This window comes from Lupinus angustifolius, chromosome LG11 (assembly GCF_001865875.1).
Source record: "Lupinus angustifolius cultivar Tanjil chromosome LG11, LupAngTanjil_v1.0, whole genome shotgun sequence".
Lineage (NCBI taxonomy): Eukaryota > Viridiplantae > Streptophyta > Magnoliopsida > Fabales > Fabaceae > Lupinus > Lupinus angustifolius.
Genome location: NC_032019.1, coordinates 28,316,590 through 28,332,859, shown reverse-complemented (window position 1 = coordinate 28,332,859; position 16,270 = coordinate 28,316,590). Strand labels below are relative to the sequence as shown.

General features: G+C 33.8%; 1 long non-coding RNA gene across 1 annotated transcript; it reads left to right on the top strand.

Annotated features, from left to right (window-relative positions):
* On the top strand, positions 444-15,706 carry LOC109360216. The gene is made up of 3 exons (XR_002109139.1): positions 444-454; positions 6,932-6,942; positions 15,597-15,706. It is a non-coding gene; the product is annotated as an uncharacterized LOC109360216 (long non-coding RNA).

Genomic DNA, 16,270 nt, shown 5'->3' with positions numbered 1-16,270 from the left:
GGCTATAGTGGACAAATCCAAGTCATTAGAAGATGAATCTGATAAGGAAGAGATGGAAGACATGAGTCTTTTTGTGAAGAACCGGACAAACAAGGAAATTCACCAAGAACAATGACGCCTCCACTTCCAACCGAAATTTCACATGCTTTGAATGTGGCAAAGCTGGTCACATGAAGATGGATTGTCCTAATCTAAAGAAGAATTCTTTCAAAGGCAAGAATGAAACAAAGAATGGACAAAGAGCCTACATTGCTTGGGAAGACAATGACATTAGTTCCGCCTCTGAACCTGAAAATGAGGAACAAGCACATCTCTCCTTAATGGCATCTCATCATTCTGATGATGAAGAGGTAAATGACACTCAACTATATTCTTCTGAATTACAAACTGCTTTCAATGACTTGCATGATGAATATGTCAAACTTACTAAAATGTTTCTAAAACAAAAATCAGAGTTAGATGCATTTAGAAACAAACCATCATCTTCTTCATGTCAAAACTGTATTACTCTTGAAAATAAAGTTTCAACATTGAGTCTTGAACTTAATAAAATGAACAAGAGTAGTAAAAGTTTGGAAAAGATCATAAGTGATCAAAGACACTCAACATACCAAAACATTGTATCCCAACTAAGATAAACTTTGAAAAACAAGATATCCATGTTTTTAAAAATATTAAAAATAAATCTAGGATACATGATAATCAACCCACATGCACATATTGCAAGAACCTAGGACATACACCAAATACGTGTAAAATTATAAAATATGGTGTACCCCTATATCATTTTAAATGGGTTGAGAAAGTTACTAACTATGTAGGACCCAAAGAATATTGGGTACCTAATAAAACTTCAATTGTTTTGTAGGAAAAATTGAGAGCCGCCTGCAAATTATGGTACTTGGATAACGGCTACTCAAAACACATGATGGGTGATAGAAAGAAGTTCTATGTCCTCACTCCAAGGGACAAAGGATATGTCACTTATAGTGATAACAACAAGGGACAAATTCTTGGAGTTAATAGAATCGGAAAGTCACCATCAACAACTATAAAAGGTGTACTATATGCTGAAGGACTCAAGCACAACCTTCTGAGCATAACTCAATTATGTGACAAAGGCTTCCATGTGACATTCTACCCAGATAAGTGCTTCATTGAAAGTAAGAACTCTAAAAAATCTAAACTTGTTGCTAAAGGGATAAACAATATATATATGATTGACATAGATTCATCTTTACCAATAACATGTTTATTTGCAAATGATAATCATGATGCTTGGCTTTGGCATAGAAGAATTGCTCATATACATATGGACCATTTGAATAAACTTATTAAGAAAGACTTAGTTGATGGTTTACCTAAAATAATTTTTTTTAAAGACAAACTATATAGTGCTTGTCAAATGAGTAAACAAACAAAAACTTCTTTTAAACCTAAGCATATGGTTTCTTCCGATAGACCATTGCAGTTACTACATATGGACTTGTTTGGCCCCTCAAGGACAAAATGTTATGGTGGTAATTACTATGCTCTTTTTATAGTAGATGATTTTTCGAGATACACGTGGACACTCTTCTTAGTTTCTAAGAATGAGGCATTCAAAGCCTTTAGCGTTTATGCTAAAAGAGTCCAAAATAAAAAATCACTAAAATCGCTGCTATTAGAAGTGATCATGGGGGAGAATTTCAAAACTCTTCTTTTGAAGAATTCTGCGATGATCTTGGTATCAGTCACAATTTTTCTGCTCCTAGAACACCACAACAAAATGGTGTTGTCGAAAGAAAGAATCAGTCTTTAGAAGAACCGACTCATACAATGTTGAATGAAACTAAGCTCCCAAAATATTTCTGGGTTGATGTAGTAAATATTGCATGTTATGTTTCAAACCGAGTTCTTATAGGACCAATTCTTAAGAAAACCCCTTATGAACTCTTCAAAGGTAGAAAACCAAACATTTCTCATTTTCATATATTTGGTTGTAAATGCTTTGTTTTGAATAATGGTAAGGATAACTTAGGCAAATTTGATGCAAAAGTTGATGAAGGCATCTTCCTAGGCTACTCTCTTACGAGTAAAGCTTATAGAGTTTTTAATAAAAGAACTCTAGCCATGGAAGAATCCATTCATTTATCTTTTGATGAAAGCAATCATGAAATAAAGGATGGGTTAACTCCTGATGAGGACGAATTTCCAAGTTCATCCTCAAATGAAATTTCTATTATTGAACCTGCAACTGATACTGAGCATTTGAAAATGAATGATAATCTACCATCTCAAGAGGAGCATATTCATACAGATTTACCAAAAGAATGGAGAACTCATCGAGATCATCCTATTGACAACATTATTACTGAATTAAATACGAGTATCACTACCCAACGAATACTTCATAAAGCATGTTATTGGAACTTAGTGGGTATTTCGAAATAAATCTGATGAAAATGGTATTATTATTAGAAATAAAGTTAGAGTAGTAGCCCAAGAATACAATAAGGAAGAAGGTAAAGACTTTGATGAAACCTTCGCTTCGGTTGCTAGACTTGAAGCTATTAGGCTATTACTTGCATATGCCTGATTTTTTAAAGTTTTAGTTATATCAAATGGACGTAAAGAGTGCTTTCCTCAATGGCTACATTCAAGAAGAAGTGTTTGTTGAACAACCTCTTGGTTTTGAAGATTACAGACATCCTTCTTATGTGTATAAATTTAAGAAAGCTCTCTTTGGCTTAAAGCAAGCTCCTTGTGCATGGTATGATCGTCTAACTAAATTTCTACTTGAAAAAGGTTTCAACAAAGGAAAGGTCGACACTACACTCTTTTCAAAATAATAAATCATCATACTCTACCTGTTCAAATTTATGTAGATGATATTATTTTTGGTTCTACTAATGAGGTTTTGTGTAGTTAATTTGACAAAATTATGCAAGGAGAGTTTGAAATGTCCATGATGAGGAAGTTAAATTACTTGCTCGGACTTCAAATCAAATAACTTGATAATGGCATTATTGTAAGTCAATCCAAGTATTGTAGAGACTTGCTAAAAATATTTGACATGGATGGCTGCAAGCCATAACTACTCCTATGGGATCCGGTACTTACATTGATACGGATAAAGCAGGAAAAATCATTGAAATATCAAAGTATCAAGGTATGGTTGGATCTCTTTTATATTTAACTCCCAGTAGACCTGCTATAATGTTTATTGTATGTTTGTGTGCATGCTATCAATCTAAACCAAAAGAATCACACTTAGTTGCCGTTAAGGGAATCATGAAATATCTTAAGGGTACATCTAACGTTGGGATGTGGTATCCAAAAGGATGTATATGTGATTTGGATGGATATTCGGATTCAGATTTTGCTGGATGCAAATCTGAGAGGAAAACTACAAGTGGTACTTGCATATTTTGGGAAATGCTTTAGTCTCTTGGTCTTGCAAGAAACAAGCATATGTTGTCCTAAGCATTATTGAAGCTGAATATATAGTAGCAGGTAGTTGTTGTTCACAATGTTGTGGCTCAAACAACAATTACGAGATTATGGCTTAGACTTGGGGTGCATTCCTTTAAAATGTGACTATACAAATGCTATAAACCTCACAAAGAATGTTGTTATGCATTCTAGAATCTAATACATTGATATAAGACATCACTTCCTTAGGGACCATGTCCAAAAGAAGGATGTGTCTGTAGAATTTGTTGATACTCACAACCAACTAGCAGATATATTCACTAAACCATTGGCAAAAGATCCGTTTTTATAAAATTAGACGAGAATTATGCATTCTTGATGAATCATACTTATCTTAAATGCTTATATATGATTATAGGTGTGTTTCATTATATCTATTTCATGCCTACTTGAACTTAAATGTGTTTATTTATGTTTCAAAATTTCAATTTTTGGGTTAAAAATCATTTTCATAGCTTAATTTTGCCTAAAAATAAGTTTTTTTGGGGTTAGTAATCAATTACACTTGAGAGTAACCGATTACAGGATTGAATAACATGTTTCAGTAACCGATTACTCAAAATGAGTAATCAATTACTTTATGTTGTTGTTTGAAAAGTTTAAAAAGTTTAATTCGAGTAATCGATTACTCAAAGTGAGTAACCGATTACTCAGTGCTGTGATGTATGTATTTTTTCTGAATTTTTAAACTTTTTCAAACTCATTTTCTTCCTCATTTCAAACCCTCTTCGTGAACACCTCTCTCTCTCTCTCTAAAATCTTAGGTTTTGATATATTTTGAGTGATTTTTGTGTGCTTTCATATTACATTTTCACTTCTAAACACTTCTAAACCATCATTTTCATATTTAGTGGCCTAAATCAAAAACCTCCATATCTCCAAATCCCAAAAACCTAACTTTTCAAAAACTCATTTCAATGGCTTCCTCATATAGAACCAAGAAGCATCGCACCAATCCTACTCAAAGAGACCAAGAAACTTCATTTTTGGAATCCAACCCTCTTGACTTAACGCGATTTCTAGCAAATGATGAGCAACGTAAACTCTTTAAGGAGCACTTCCATGGTCGCACTATCTTTACTCCCAAATACGGTAATCTCGAAAATTTTGAGTTTGAAGATTTTCTATTTCATTATCTATTGAGACAACATAACCTTTTCGATTTCTGTTGTGAATCAAACGAAATATATCATGAACTGATTAGAGTATTTTACTGTAACATGAACTTTAGAAAAAACCGTCTTACTTCCTACGTAAAAGGAAAAGACATTACTTTGGATTTGAAAACCATGAGTTCATTGTGTTGTAACATACCCTATCAGAGAAGCATGGGAGGTTTCTGCCTTGAGAGTAAATAGAAACACTTAAGCAATAGGGTTATGGTGAAACTGTTAAAAATAGAGATATCCTTTCTATTGGACATCTCAAACTAGAAGACCGTTTGCTTCATTATTTTTTGAGCTATGTCATCATACCAAAATTTTCAAATTACTCTCAAATAAGTGACATAGAACTCCAGTTGATGTATGCTATGAAATTTAATCTGAAAATCAATTGCACTCTGATGACAATGAGACAAATGTGGTATGTAAGAGGAACACAAAGCCCTTTGCCATATGCAATCTTCGTAACAACAATTCTTGAGCATTTCGATGCTTCTGCTGCTGGAAAAACTAACGTCCCGCTTAACCCTCATGAAAGTCATATTGATGTGGATGTAATTCACAAAATGGGCTTCACATTTGATCTTCGTGACCGGACCTACAAGCATAAGAAATATAGACCTCTTGCTGCTAAACAAGAACCTACCCCTACTAATCCTTCTGAACCTCAAACTTCTGAGTTTTATGCTCAATCTTCCTCATCTGTTGTCATGCCTTCAAATCAGATGATTATGGATGAGTTGATTTCTCTTCGAGGCTACATCACTAACCGAATGGATGCCTTTGATAGTTATAATCAACAAATCCATTTTGAACTTCATTGTCTCTCTTCTAAGCTGAGTAGCATGGACATTGATGAAGACAATTTTGAGCCTGAATCTTAGACTTTATCTGTTGTTAGGATTTTATGGTTGTAATGTTAATTTCTCCTAGTTTTGGACAAATTTCTATTATGTTATTTGTATTGTTGTTTGCATTATTAATGCTTGAACATCTTTGTACTTTTATGATATGTATTGCGATGTGTATGTTATATCTTATGATTACCTTTATGCTTATCATATACATATTGTATGTTATCTATATATATTGTGCTGGAAAGATGGGAGAGTATATTTTTTGTTTAAAACATTTCAGGCACACAACTCGAAATGAAAGGGGGAGTATACAAGATAGGGGGTGCATACTCAAGATAAGTCCTGAATATCACAAAGTATGTTGCTCTCAGAAAATTACACTATTAAGAAGATATTGGTTTGTCATCATCAAAAAGGGGGAGATTGTGAAGAAGAACTTTGCTCCTGACCTTGGCACGGTTTTGATGAAGACACCAACATCACTAAAAAGGAGAAAAGGAAGAATACTTATAAAGACAATGAAGATTCAAGCTTCAAGATATTCAAGACTTTTAGCCTAAGTTTAAAATAGGTAATTTTATCCTATAGTCTTGATTGTATAATAGTAGTAATGCTCAAACTATTTTTAAAAGAAAATTGAAACACTTTTAAAATACTTAAAACAATTTTCAAAAATAGTGTGTAACGGGTTACTTCATCTAAGTAACAAGTTACGAGTGTGAGAAAAGAGTTATCCAACTTAAAACTGATCAGAGTAATCCATTACTGTCTTTGAGTAACAGATTACCAGTGTTCTTAAAGTTGAGTAACCGATTACTAAACTTGTTATAATCGATTACTCTAATTCAAAAATAAATGATCAATGGATAAAAAATTTCGGTAATCGATTACTCTATGGATGTAATCAATTACTCTATTGATGTAATCGATTACTTAGAGTTGATGTATCGCATTTTCAAATTCAAAGTGAATGAGTTTCAATCCAAAAGACATGGATTCATTCCAATCAATTCCTACCCTTTCAAAGAGACATTTTAGCTGGTTGGAAAGCCTATATAAAGGCATTGAAACTCACAATCACAATACACAACATTTACACAAATCTCATACAAATTTTCAAAAGCTCTTCCATATATTTTGAAATTATTTTATGTACTTTTTGCAACAAGTTCTTAAACTTTCAAAGTTGATTTTTCTGAAGTTGCTTAAAGTGAAAGTGTTTCAAGTTTATAAACTTATAAAGAGCATTATTACTAAGTATACAAAAGAGTTGATTGGATTGCTAGTTACATTACTTTCATACTTGTAAAGGTAATTTCGCCATTGTGCAACATTCTACAGTATTATTGCAGAATACTTTCTTTCATGGGGTATGTTAAGAAAGGAAATTAGAATCACTTGGGGAAAGGTGTTTTCCAAAAGTGAATAAGTATTAAGGAGTGTGTAAGGTACATAGAGATATCGAGGTGAGATATTTTAATTACAACTCATAATCTTTAGTGGAAAAATCTCTTGTGTTGTAAGAGTACTAGACGTAGCCTTCGGTGGACAAGAAGGTGAACTAGTATAAAAATCCTTGTTATTCTCTTCTCCTTTATCTCTTTGACTTTACTTGTTAATTTTATGCATATATTTTCCGATGCACTTTAACACTTGATTTTGCAGAAAAAGTGGCCATTATTTTAAGTCAACTAATTCATTCCCTCTTAGTTGTAATCTCAGCCTTACACTTCTATCATGTGCATGGTTAGAACTTTTTTGTGATTTAGGCATATTTAGAATTGACTAAGGTTTTAATGTGCTACATTATCATGCTATATAATATTTGTTCTTGTTTTTGAAATTCCATGAGTGTTATCAAAAGGGAACCTAGGGTTTCTAAGTTACGATTGCAAAGTTCATCTGGTGAACTTGGTACACTCATGTGCTCTTGTTGAGAAATGGTTAAATAAAGTGCAATGGTTATGATGGTTGAAATGAATCTAGTTAAAGGGACCAAATGAATTAAATGGTTATGTCCCTAATGTTCCCAAGGAGAGGGAGGAGCAGTTCACTATCCTCCTCAAATGGGTTTTCGTACTTAAGAGACGGTTCCAGTTGTAGCAAAATGAATTCCCAAAGTTTACTGGACCCCTAAACAGATTGAAATGGTGGACATTAGCATCGTCAAATGAGAAGTTTGACCCCGAGGTGGTGAGGGAGTTTTATGCTAATGCTTACCCATCGGAGGAGGGCGGAGAATTTTTTGAGCACAACTCCTAGGTCAGAGGCAAGACCATCAGGTATGACAGGAATACTAGCAATGCCCTATGAAATGACCCCTATGAGAAGAGGGATGACTATCTTGATGACTACCATCGGATGCTGGTGGAGACCTACAATGATACTCTTGGGTTCATGAATGATGCCATAGCTGAGCTTCTATGAATTTCATGGATGTCATACAGTACTAATAGTGATGGGAAACCTTTGAGGATATATAGGAACCACATGACCATATTAGCACAAATCTAGATGATCTTCCTTCTCCACAATGTCATCCCAAACAGCCATGTCTCCACCCTACCCATGTATGACTGCTACGTCATCTACAACATCTTGCAAGATCTACAGATTGATGTTGTAGAGATTATTGCCAATGAAATCTAAATGCTTTGTGCTCTAAAGGGGGCAAGAAATGGACCATGAGCTTTCCCTCGTTGATCACAATGCTTTGTGCTCGGCAGGGAGTACAGGTCAACCCGACCAAGAAGATCAAACTACCCATAACTAAGAAGTATATCCAAAAGAATTGCAAGACGAAACTACCCATAACTAAGCAGTATATCTAGCAGAATTGCAAAGAGGAAGTTGTTAACCAGCAGGGCCAAGGATAGTCACAACCACCTCCACAGCACCACCACCAACAACCATCCCATCAACAGCATCAGCCACAACATCAACATCAAAATTTAAGTATGGAACAATAGATTGATCAGCTCATAGTTCATATGGAGCATGTGGAGCTCTAGAATGACATTTCGAGATAGGGGCAGATGCACTAGTAGCAAGGCTTCTATGTAGTATACCAGCTCCAGTATCCAGATAACCAATTTTAGATTAGCTTAGAGGATTTTACTATCCGATTCCCATGGCCCGGGGTTAGGCGTATATTTACAGGGAGTAGGAGCAACTGGCTGACCATCTAGTTATGGTGCAGATGGGGATGATGATGCTGAAGGAGAAGATGAAGATGAAGAGATGTTGTGATAAGCATTTAGAACAACAAATTGGTTCTTTTGTTTAATTTGTTTGTGTTTTATGATGCAAGTTCTTTATGTCTACTAAACTATATGTGTAGTTGTGTATAATTTTGTCTGTGTAGTGTGTGAAGTAATGTGTTTAATTCAATAAATTGTGCCTAGTTAAAATGAAATTCAAAAAGAAATCCAATTGTGTTTTCAAGCTAGAAAAGAGAAAATTATGTATATATTGTGAATAGAAAGAGATTAGGGTTCTGAGTTTGACTGACTTCGGTATATGGATGCATAAATCAGACATAGACTGAATAGGTTGAATAATGAACAGTTTAATCAAAAGAAGAGAACCTTCAAACTGGTGAAGAGTGCATCCAAACACAGATGAGTGACTTTGCTAGATTTTGTCAATTACCTTTGCCTGATTTTTGTGCAATGTTGAAAAACGAGATTCGATGGGCAGTTGGAATTCGCCTGGAAACAATAAAAAGTGTCACTTTGTTGAAGGATAATTCGAGTGTCTTGCAAGTTTATTTTATTTTAGAGTGATGAATGATGAACAACTTATTTATTTGGTGACTTTATTTATTTACTCCATTTTCGGCTTCCTTTTAACCATACCATAAAGGTCGGTCTCATTTTATTAAGTTAACCATACCATTTCTCAAGAAAGGTTGGTATCAAAGAATAAAATGAACAAAAGAATACAGTTAAAAGTTAGTCGTACCACTTCTTTCGAAGGGTTGGTATAAAGAATAAAGAATAAAGCAATAAATAAATGTTAGTTGCGGAAAGTAAATGATAAAAAGTAAATGTTAATGGTTAGATTATTATTCATCACTCTTTATTTGTCATGTAACAAACCATTGATTGGATTGCACTCTTTTGCATATTATTCCTATGTACAAAGTTACAAACCATGAATTGGTTTGACCTTATGTTTTTAGAAATCTTTTAATCAACAAATAAAATTTATAAATCAACACTATACTATGTTACACTTGCATCTCTTTTCAAGATTCAATAGTAGTACAATATACGGTTATGTCGAACCAAAGAGAATTGCATTAGAATAAAACCATATAGGAATATTATAGCAAAAATAATGATAAACAACTTTTTGATGATTTTTGAGTTATGTTGCATAAAACTTTTGAAGCATGGAATTATTTCTAGACTCAAATGATTTTTAAAAATATTAACAAGTTATGTGTTATACTTTCTGTTAATTCCACACACCATTTTTAAATCCTTCTTCTAGTGTCCTAGTATGATAAGATGATTTTCAAATCTTATGTAATCCACTAAATAATAGTTAAGTGTCACTCATTGGAGTAGGTTGTCACATCCTACTTCTGACTCCATTAACATCATTTAGCCTTGAACATAATGGTGTAGGTTATAGTTTTTAGTTCACTTGTCAACACTTTAAGAAGAAACATTTTCGGATCTTTAAGTCAAGTTTTAGGTTATCAAGCTAAAACTGCATTAAGAACATCTAAAAGAATCAAAACTTAACCAAAAATAATAACTTGAATGTATTGAAATCAAAAGGTGATACAAATGAGGAAAAGAAAAAAAATTACACCATAATCTAAATCAATGTGTAGAAGCATAAGCCATCTATCCAAGGATGAGATGCTTTTGGACCCAAATGAGATTACAAAATTATGTTTTTGTATCACATTTGTCATCTCTTTTCTCCTCTTGAATTCTAAGTAAAAAAATACAAGAGTTTACCTAGAACAAGCTTAGAACCGTTACGAGAAAATCTAGAGAGAAGAAGTGAAGAAGAAGAATGTAGAATTGAAGTGGAACTGAATATGGAAATTAATGTTTAGCCTTGGAAGATGTCCTCTATTTATAGAGACTTGTAACCGCCTGGCTCACCTACTTGTCCATGGCAAGCACACCAAACCCTTCAGCATGCGTTTGGTCCATGACCAAGCAGCTTAGTCAGCTACTTGACCAAACTATTGTGAGTTACTCTAAAAAGTCCTCAGAGGCCTTGTCAAGTAAGGTCATGCATTATGTCATAGTTGCTTGGTGGCGAAGTCAAGTTGACCCCTTTGTTGGGTTCAACCCGCCTGGCTGCTTAAGTGGCCACGCTGAGTTGCGTGCTTGATCAGCTTGTCCTGCTTTGGCCAGGTGTGTGGTTCTAGCTGGGCAGTCTGAAGGTGCACATCGAGTTGCATGCTTCAACAGGTTGGCTTGGGCCATGATTGAGTCTGACCGTGTAAAGCTTGTGCTTGACCAAGCCAAGTTGGTGCCAGGTCAGCTGGGCAGTGCTGAGTGTCCACACCAGGCTACTTGGTGAGCAGTTTCTTGTTTTTGGTTCATTCTTGTGGCCAATCACTTAGCTTGCCATGTGTGCATCAAAAGTGGCTTATGTGGGCACCTCCTTGCTTGACTATTCTTCTTTGATTATTTTTCTTCTCTTCATTTTTCCTAGAAACTTGACAAAGATTTGGAAAAGAGGTGGACAAAATATATAATCAAAATATGATAATTTATCTAAAAAGTATTAAATTAAGTTGGTTTTTGTTGGTACAGCGGAAGGGATCATTGCACAATGTTGGCCACAAGCAATCAAATAAAGGTATAGAATAAATGGAAGAGAAGAAACAAGAGAATTTGGTAACGAGGTTCGGCCAATTGTGCCTACGTCCCCGGGAGCACTGAGCGGCTACCAAGGATATTATTATAGAATAAGGATTACAAACCCTAGCACACCCATGGGCCCACCTTCCCATGAGGTCTTTCTATTAGGTGCTTATATCTAGTGCACATTATAACAAGGGACTTGAGTCCAATATATAACATTGGTTACTCTACTCTATTCCAATACTAGACAATGTGGGACTAAGACAATAACATATTTCAAACATCCCCAACAATCTCCATCTTGATTGAAATAGACGAATATCTCGCTCCTTAGGAAATCTACGCAGGAATCTCCACCTTAGCGAATATATGACTCTACCTTGTTCAATGTCTAATTCTCTTTAACTGCTCCCTTACAACATAGACCTTTTGAGTATCTTTGATGATGTTACCAAGAGCCTATCTCTCCAAACTTGTAGTGTAGCTTCCCATACCGCCATCAAATGGAACACACCGCATAGCCACCTATTTCTAGGAAGTCTTTCGATATGTTGGAACATCTATAGAAAAGTTCATCAACAATTGTCTTCTTCAATACTGAGTCAAACTAAACCTTAGATCTTCCTTTGAAAGCTTGAACCGTTACCACCATAGTCCACTCCGACAATCCTAGTTCAAAAGAACTATCATACTCCACCATAAAGAGTATACCCATAGAACTCACCTTGCGTCATTGTTAACTAATGTTTGTGTCACATCCTTGCATCCAATTCAATGCCCATGTCACACCCCTACATCTCTATCAATACTCGTGTTACAACTTGCATCAAAGCCAATGCCCATGTTATACCCAACATCAAAGTTAGTCAGTACCTCTATGCTCTTATGGATTTGCTAACAATTAACATATTTCACTATGGCATCTCAGAAACGCCATTAGGATATTTCACTTCTTATCTCAAATGAGAACATTCTTTCAACATCTAGAGAGATATTGTCAGCGTCTGTCTCTAGGTCAAACTCAACACATGAGTCCTTATCTCCACCTTGATCCTAACCCAATACTTGAACTTATGGGGTTCTGGAACAATACATACATCGCCCACACTATAGTTCCGTCATGTTTCCTTCTACTTCAACTCATCTACTCTATCTTTGTCAATACCTTTGATGCACCTTGTCTAGCCATCAAGCATTCAACCTCTTTAGCCATTATATTTTGTATAGGTTAAGAGCCATCTACCAATTGGATCTGATACCAACTGTTGGTGCAGCGGAAGCGATCATTGTGCAACGTTGCCGACAAGCAATCAAATAAAGGCATAGAATAAATAGAAGAGAAGAAACAAGAGAATTTGGTAACGGGGTTCGGGGCCATTTGTGCCTACGTCCCTAGGAGAGTTGAGTGGCTACCAAAGATATTATTATAGAATAAGGATTACAAACCCTAGCACACCCATGGGCCCACCTGCCCATGAGGTGTTTCTATTAGGTGCTTATATCTAGTGCACATTATAACATGAGACTTGAGTCCAATATATAATATTGGTTACTCTACTCTATTCCAATACTAGACAACGTGGGGCTAAGACAATAACATATTTCAAATATCCCCAACAGTTTTGCATGATTTTCATAGGACAAGTGCCATGAAAAGTGTATAAAAATTAGGTATTTTTGGCACTTATCAGTCAATTACCATTAAGCATGGAATATCATGGAAATGACTAAGGTCTAGTTTAGGAGATTTAAGCAACAGTTAGAAAGTCAACCTTTATGAATCATGAATCCAATTCTTTATAGTCCTTTTGAGCTAAATTTTTTTTTGTTGAAAATCATGCAGTCAAGCCACAATGAAATATATCAATCCCCATACATATGGAGAAAGATCATTACTGCATATGGTTTTTATTTGTTAAGTTGGGAAATGGATGAATATGTGATTTATATATCTGAGTTGGAAAGTGAATCAGAGAATCTACTTCTTCAATTAAGTGTGAATGATGAGCATAAGACAATGAAAGGAAATCAAATAAAATGTGAATCACCCCAAAAAAAATGAAGAATCATAAGAAGGAGTCAATTGAAGAAGGAGAATCAAAATGGTTGGTAGCATAACTGATGGTTTGGTATAAGAAATTTGAAAGTGAAATTCAAAGTGAACAAGTGAAGGGAGTATGAGTATGCACTAATGGTCTACCTCCTTCTCTATATCTAGAAAAATGAACTCCCTTTGTATTCATGCCTCATTACAAGCCCATGTAAAATCATTGAGATCCATGGTTGAACATGTGTACATGACAAGACTGAAATGAAAGGAAAAGTCAAATTGTAAAACCTACAATTTTCTATTTTTATGTGAGTGAAAAATATGAATTTTATCTAATCTAAAGATAGATAAACATGACTTTTAGATGAGTTGTTGATCTTTTAATGTTTATCCAATAAATTTATGATTAGATAACTTAGTTCATTAGTTATCTTGTAGTTAAGTGAATCCTTATCTTCCAATAGTTAGATTTGTTTCAAAAATATAATTTAAGATAAAAATTGCATTGTATTACATTATTAAAATATTTGAATATTTTTGTAATGCATAGTAAATTTGTATTACATATGTTTTATGAGTATTCACATTTTGGTAATTAATTTACTGAATAATATAACTGATTTTATTCATTTTGATAACATTATCTTATTTTAGTTTGAATAACTATGTTTATTATAATGTTTATCTAAACTATTTTCGATAATGATTACAAATTACTTGAGTTAATCTTTAATGAAGTTATCTCTTTGAGATTATCTATATTTGTTATGTGGATAAACTTTAGGATAATCTAAAATTGAATTTTTGTTATTTTGATTTTGATAAGTATAATAATAATAATAGATATAATTTTAAATAGTGTTTTGACCTATTTTTCTTAACCATAAAAGTAAGTAACCCTAAAGCAATTGGGAGAACAAATAAGGTTGTCTTTCCCACTAAAAAATCAATAACCGCCGCTTTAAAAGGGAGAAAGAAAGAATGGAAACATTTTATCACCCATATGACTTCTTATGATAAGGTTTAGTTTCTAATTCATTTTCTATTAGTTACTTGTATCATCATGTCTTCTCTTTACTCCTGCAAAATGTATGTTCTGTTCAAGCCTTTGGTTGCACGAAAATAAATTTCTACACCTGAATAATTTTCTCCTTTATTAATTCAAGTTAGTCTTACCTTGTTCCACATGAGGGTAAATTATTATTTTCTTGGCTTTATCCAAATGGTAGACACAAGATATAGTAGGGTCAGATCTTCATTACTTTACTTGGGGCACTTATGTGAATAATCTTCATTATTTTGATGGAAGTGTACATAACATCTATATATACATTTGTTATCTCTCGTTACTGTGTTATAGCATGACAAAACCCTTATATATGTATAAATTGTGCATAAGTTGAAATTATTAATTGAAGGGTAGAATAAAAGGTTTTTAAAAAGAATAATCCTTTTGTATCTTTGTAGTCTTTACACTTTATCTGACAAAGTATATATTTCACTTGAACCATTATGGCTATGTAAACAATTAAAAGATCAATTGTCTTTACACCATCAATTCCCAGGTCCCTAGCCTCTTATTATTCTCACGTGAAGCCACTGATACTTTTAGATAAGTCACCAATGTTGTTTTATTTTAAACATGTGTAGTAAGGATTTGAGAGAAAGGGTGTTAGTTTTATTTAGTAAATAATAATCCTTTTGAAACCTATCCAAATTAATTGTTGTTTTCTTATTAAAGTAACTTTTCCATTTGATTCATGGATGGACAGTGTTTTTAATTATACATAGAAAGTGTTTTAATCATCTATAAAAGGAATTTAACTATTTTAAATGAAGTCGTTTTGATTATTTGTAAGTTTTTGGCCTATGCTAAATTATTGTAGTATTGGTTTTAACTTTATATGTATTGCAGAGATTAATAAAACAAAGTAGTATGTGTTATTTTTAACGTATTATTTCATAAATTGTTGACAAATTCTAGTTTAGTTGTTAGTTTTAGATAGAGTAGAATTTGATTTATTTTCTTGATTGATATTGGCATGTTGTGAGAAGAGGTTCTGAAGTTGAAGGATAGGAGGTGACATCTTGTTTGTTTGTTGGAGAAGGAACTTGCATAAATCCAGGTGAGGGAGAAGACCATTGTGGTCTAAGAGTATTTCATTAAAGTTTTTTTCTCTCCGATTCCCTCAAAAGTTGGAGAGTCTTGTAGATTAGGAACTCTCATGGAAACTTGTTTTCATGTAAGAGTCATTAATCCTTTTTAATGACGATGTATAGAGTCTTAGATATTTGATTATGCTGGAAATATATGTGTATGAATTCATTGTTGTGTGTAACATAATGCGAGGTACTCGCTTATGGTATTACATCGTCATGAAAGGTTGTTAAATAATTATGTTTGAATGCATGGGAGTATGGTGATTAATTAATAATTGTTTTGTGTTGAATGTTTGTGACAATGTCGTAATTCAGAAATATCTCAATTGTAATGGTTATGTTATGGATTGTTGTATAGTTGTATTGAAATGGAAAATATATATAAGTGGTTGTTATATTGATATGAAAAATACAAGATTTTGAAATTGAGGTCTTGCTTGTATATTAAATCACTAAGTTAGTGTCTTGAGCTCGTCCATTGGACTTGGCATGATAGAAATGCATTGGGGCTGAGACGACTAACTTAGGTGATGTTTGTTGAAATAAAAAATTGGAAAACCTTGATTAAAAGATTTAATGGACTAACATCGGTTAGTGTGCATGCATTGCATTCGTGTAGTTGGAGTTGGAGAAAATGGAAAGATACGATGATAGAAATATCATTGGCATTTGGATAGGGGCGGCAATGACGGTGATTCGTCAAGAAGCCTTGAGGGATTGCTTAGG